At 33.5% G+C, this 5129-nt stretch overlaps 1 non-coding gene across 1 annotated transcript; it reads left to right on the top strand.

Moving 5' to 3' along the window:
* The first annotated feature begins 2485 nt into the window (after positions 1 to 2485).
* Positions 2486 to 2638, top strand: LOC118009714. Its single transcript, XR_004678999.1, has one exon. It is a non-coding gene; the product is annotated as a small nucleolar RNA SNORA62/SNORA6 family (small nucleolar RNA).
* The last annotated feature ends 2491 nt before the right edge of the window (positions 2639 to 5129 follow it).

Genomic DNA, 5129 nt, shown 5'->3' with positions numbered 1-5129 from the left:
AAGAAAGAAAGAAAGAAAGAAAGAAAGAAAGAAAGAAAGAAAGAAAGGAAGAAAGAAATGAACATTTGTTAACAATGTTCATGTTAATGCTGAGACAATATATTATTGTAACCCATATAGACTTACCCATCTATATAGAGTTGTCTTAATGAAATTATCTTTCCAAAATTGGTTTCCAATTATGTTGAGCCATAATAATAAAGAATTTGTCTTTCTCTTCTATTCCTCCATAGTCTTGTTTCTCCTAATGTTCCAAAAGAAGAAAAATATAAATTTCAAAAACATCTCTCAGAATCAAGTGACAATAAAGACAAATATCAAACTCTCCTGTGAAATGTGAGAATCACTATTTTATTTGCTACCTGAGGCAATATTTTCTATTTGTTTCTTAACAAAACAAGTACACAGTTTAATTAATGAGTGTATCATACTATGAACCATCAATTTAGACACTCACAGTCTCTTGCTTATTAAAAAGGGTGGATAATAAAGTATTCATGAGCTTAATTTTTAAGGAACTTTTAGGCTTACAGAGTAGTAGTGGTGCTGGTGGTGTTTTGTTTTTTTTTAATTTTATCTTATTATGTTATGTTAATCACCATACATTACATCATTAGTTTTTGATGTAGTGTTCCATGATTCATTGTTTACATACAACACCCAGTGCTCCATGCAGTATGTGCCCTCTTTAATACCCATCACCAGGCTAATCCATCCCCCCAACCCCTCCCCTCTAGAACCCTCAGTTTGTTTCTCAGAGTCCATAGTCTCTCATGGTTCATCTCCCCCTCCGATTTCCCCCCGTCAGTTAAAGGGCTAGTATCCAAAACCTATAAAGAACTTATCAAACTCAACACCCAAAGAACAAATAATCCAATCAAAAAATGGGCAGAAGACATGAACAGACATTTTTCCAAAGAAGACATCCAAATGGCCAACAGATGCTGGTGGTGGTTTTGATGATGACAGTGATGGTGTGACTTTGATACATACAGATAAGGTAGATTTGCTGCTCATGAAGAACCTCTTCCTTTTATTCACTTTAGATTGTTGAATAGCTATTGAGGATTCCATGAACTTTTTATAAAATGATAATAACATAATTGCCTCCTGATTTCTAGGATATCAATAAAAACACAGTAAATAAAACATTTAAAAAATACTTGTGAATGAGGTGTTCAGAAATGCGCAAATTTGAATAGTATAGTGACTAGAAGTTTCTTCTAAAACTAGGATCTCTGAATTCATAAACAATTGCACCACTTACCTGCTTTGTGACTCTTGAACAAGATACTTAACATCTATGAACTTAAATTTCACCATCTCTAAAAAGTAGATGATAATAATATCTGAAACATTGGTTTAATGATATGATTAATTAAAATGGGCCATGTGAGTGGGCCTAACCCAGTTTTAAAACATGTTAACTATTTAATTAATATTGTTGTAACTGCTGATAATATTCATAATGTTTTGTTTTTATTGTTATGAAAAAATCATATGATCATATCAATATATGCATTTGCCAAATTCCAACCTGTATTTATAATAAAACTATCATCAAACTAACAATAGAGAACTTGAGCAGTGGAGTTTGACACTTCCTCAATTTGTTAATAACATCTACAAAAAAAAAATATTCCTCTATAACTAACATCATATTTAACTTGAGAAACTGGAAGCTTTCTTTTATGTATATTTATTTATTATATTCAATTAGCCAACATATAGTACATAATTAGTTTTTGATGTAGTGGTCAATGATTCATTAGTTGCGCCTAACACCCAGTGCTCATCACAACACATATCCCCCTTAATACCCATCCCCTGGTTAACCCATATCCCCACCGCCCTCCCTTCTATAACTCTCAGTTTGCTTCCCGGAGTCCAGAGAAACTGGAAGCTTTCTAATGAATATCGGTAACAACGCAAAGATGTTCACTCATTGCTCTTTTTTTTTTTTTTTTTTTTTTTTTAAGATCTTATTGGCGGGGCACCTGGGTGGCATGGTGGGTCAAGTGTCTGACTCCTGGTTTCAGCTCAGGTTGTGATCTCAGGGTCATGAGATTGAGCCCCATTTCGGCCTCTGCACTCAGTGCAGTCTGCTTAAGACTCTCTCCATCTCTTGCTGCCCTTCCCTCCACTTTCTAAAAGAAATACATAAGTCTGTTTTAAAAAAAAATCTTACTGGATGTCCTAGTTACTACAATTAGACAAGAAAAGGAATAAAACTTTTATCCTAAAAACAAAACAGATTTGGAAGGAGGAAATGAAATTGTCTTTGTTCAGAGATGACAACAGTCTGTGCAGAAAATCTCAAACAACAAAAATACCCTGGAACAAATAAAGCAATAGTAGCAATATTGCAGGATACAAAGTGTATGTTTAAAAAATGAATTGCTTCTTATATGTTATCACTAAGTAAGTTGATGTTGATGTTGAAATTAAAAATACAGCACCACTCATATTGCCACAAAAAATAAATACAGCACATTTTTAAAGCTTGAGTTCAGGCCACTGGTTGGCTGATGAACTCACAAGTGTAGATAGTGTGCTACATGAGGGGCAAGACTTTCACCAACACCACCAGGGTCTCTGGCCCAATAAGTAGTGTTTGGTTGTAATTCTTGCTACAAGTAAAAAAGAAAAAAAAAAGAAATTAAAAAAATGAAATACTTAAGCATAAATCTAACAAAATACATATGAAATATGTATGTGGAAATCTACAAAGTTCTAAAGAAAAAAGGAAGCTCACAAAATTAAAAAAAATAAAGCAAGCAATTTGCATATTTAGTCTTTTCATGGAATAAATATTGTATGAGAAAATAAAATGAAAAAGCCGTAACTTCTTTTTAGTATTCTATTTTAAAAAGCAGGAAAACCATTATTCTAGGTGAGACGTGTGAAATGTACATTTTATTATCACTACAATTTTCAACTTAATGGTTCATACATTTCCTTTTTATTACAGAAATTAGCATTAGGAAACCACTTTTCTTTAATTACTAAGTAATGCCTCAGGTAAAAAGAATTAACATTTCCTGTGATAAAGAGTTCAATGGGGAAAAGAAAACATTTATGCTAGTAACGGTTTAAGTCTTCAATTCATAGTATTCTCACAGTCAGGAAAAATAGTTTTAAGCCTTAAGCAAAAAGATTAGTCATCAACAAAATCAGCAACTAAATTTTAGAACTAGAATTAACTGTATTTATAGCAAAACATGTATTTGAATATTCAACTGGGTTCTCTTTTCTCACAAATGTTTATACTCCCTTCTCTTCCATATTCTTTCCAATCCTAAAAATCAAACCCATTGAACCAGCCAACCATTAAAACCATTGTGTCTGATATTACTTATAGAGGAATAATTCAAAAGTCCATAGCTATAACAGATTTTTGTGAGACATTGAGTTGTATCTGAATATTGCTTCAGGCCAATCTTTAACAAGATTTCCCAAATAACCTCCTATAGATTAGGAAAATAAAATACTGAAAGGAACTTTATTTAGACCCCATAGCATGACATTCAATACATAGTTATCACATACTAATGCTTTTTAAATTGAATAATACATTATCAAGTGTTCTGGCTGGGGCCCACAGTTGACCAACAGGCTATTCAAATATTATTTCCTGAAAACTAAGATCTTTCCAACTCTGATGGGAACCCCTAGAGAATGTTTAGGCCCAATGCCCCTGGGGAAGGGAGCAGATAGAAACAAACAAAATAATCTTGAGTTTCTTCAGGTAATGGTTTTCTTTTTTACTGAAACATTCTACTAGTAATCATTACTTTGTAATTTTTCACTTGCAGAAAGAACAGGTCTCATTTTACCCATAACAATAATTTTGCTTGATTATGTTTCCAAGTATGATGTGAATGGTAGAAATGCACAGAACAATAAAGACCAACAAAAAAAATCCCCTGCACTATAAGAACTGAAGGGGGCATAGACACAAATACAGAGTAAAATGTGAGCTAACGGAAGCAATATGTCATATTATTCAAGACTTTGAATATTTCACCAAACTGCCTTAATTGGAATCCTTACCTGCCACTTACTTAATAGTTATATGTCTTTGAGCAAGGGTATAACCTTTCTATCCCTCAGTTCCTCATTGCAGTAATGGGAATAACTGTTCCTCACTTCATAGAGATGTTAATTTGTAATGTAGGTTCTAAGAATAGTCCCTGGAACATAGTAAGTGTTTACTTTTTATGATGCTTTGGCCTGAGTATAACTGAAAACCCATTAAGGCAAAAGAGAAAATACAGAGGTAAGATGAGATTCAGGTTTAATTGAAATAATGATTCAGTGATAAAGTAAAACATTTATTATTTCTCTCTTTTCTCTGTCCAGAGTGATACAGTTCTACTCACTGTCGAAGTGGCAAAGGCAGGAAGGATAGAGAGCCAAAATTACCTGGAACTTAGAATTGCATTGGTGATACACAATGGGAGTAGAAAGTATATGATAATACTACTACTACTAATAAGCATTCAACCACAATGTCCATTATAGGAGATAGGTATAGAACACAAAAAATACATCAAGAAGGAGAAAGTATTGCACTGGTGGTTTGGGGAATAAATTGGAAAAGTGTTTTCAAAATATGAACTGAGCTTAGAAGAGAGGTCTGAGAACTTCAAAATGATGGAATAAGGGAAAGATATGATAGTCATAAATGTTACAATATGCAAAATCGTGTAGACCTTTAAAGCAAGTATATCTTCTCTTTAAGTCATAAATTGGATATTTTTGAGAAATAAAAGCTTAGGCATAAAGGTGTAACTGAGAATTTCCTGTCTCAGCTTATCCTATGTAACAATTAGAATCAAATTGCCTTGGGGCACCTGGGTGGCTCAGTTGGTTAAATGTCCCCAAATCTTGATTTTGGCTCAGGTCATGATCTCGGGGTGTTGAGATCAAGCCCCACGCATAGGGCTCTACATTCAGTGGGGAGTCTGCTTAAGATTCTCTCTCCCTCTGCCCCTCCACAGCCCCCCATGTTCTCTACCTCTAAAATAAAAAAAATAATATTAAAAAGAAAATTAAGAATCAAATTGCCTTCCTATTATATATTCTTGAAGCTCCAAGACTTTACAGTGCCAAATTATTTCTTATTC

Source organism: Mirounga leonina, unplaced genomic scaffold, assembly GCF_011800145.1.
Source record: "Mirounga leonina isolate KUSES-001 unplaced genomic scaffold, KU_Mleo_1.0 Mir_127, whole genome shotgun sequence".
In the NCBI taxonomy this organism is placed as follows: Eukaryota; Metazoa; Chordata; class Mammalia; order Carnivora; family Phocidae; genus Mirounga; species Mirounga leonina.
Note: the sequence above shows the minus strand (reverse complement) of the source record. Positions and strands in the feature narration are given on the sequence as shown.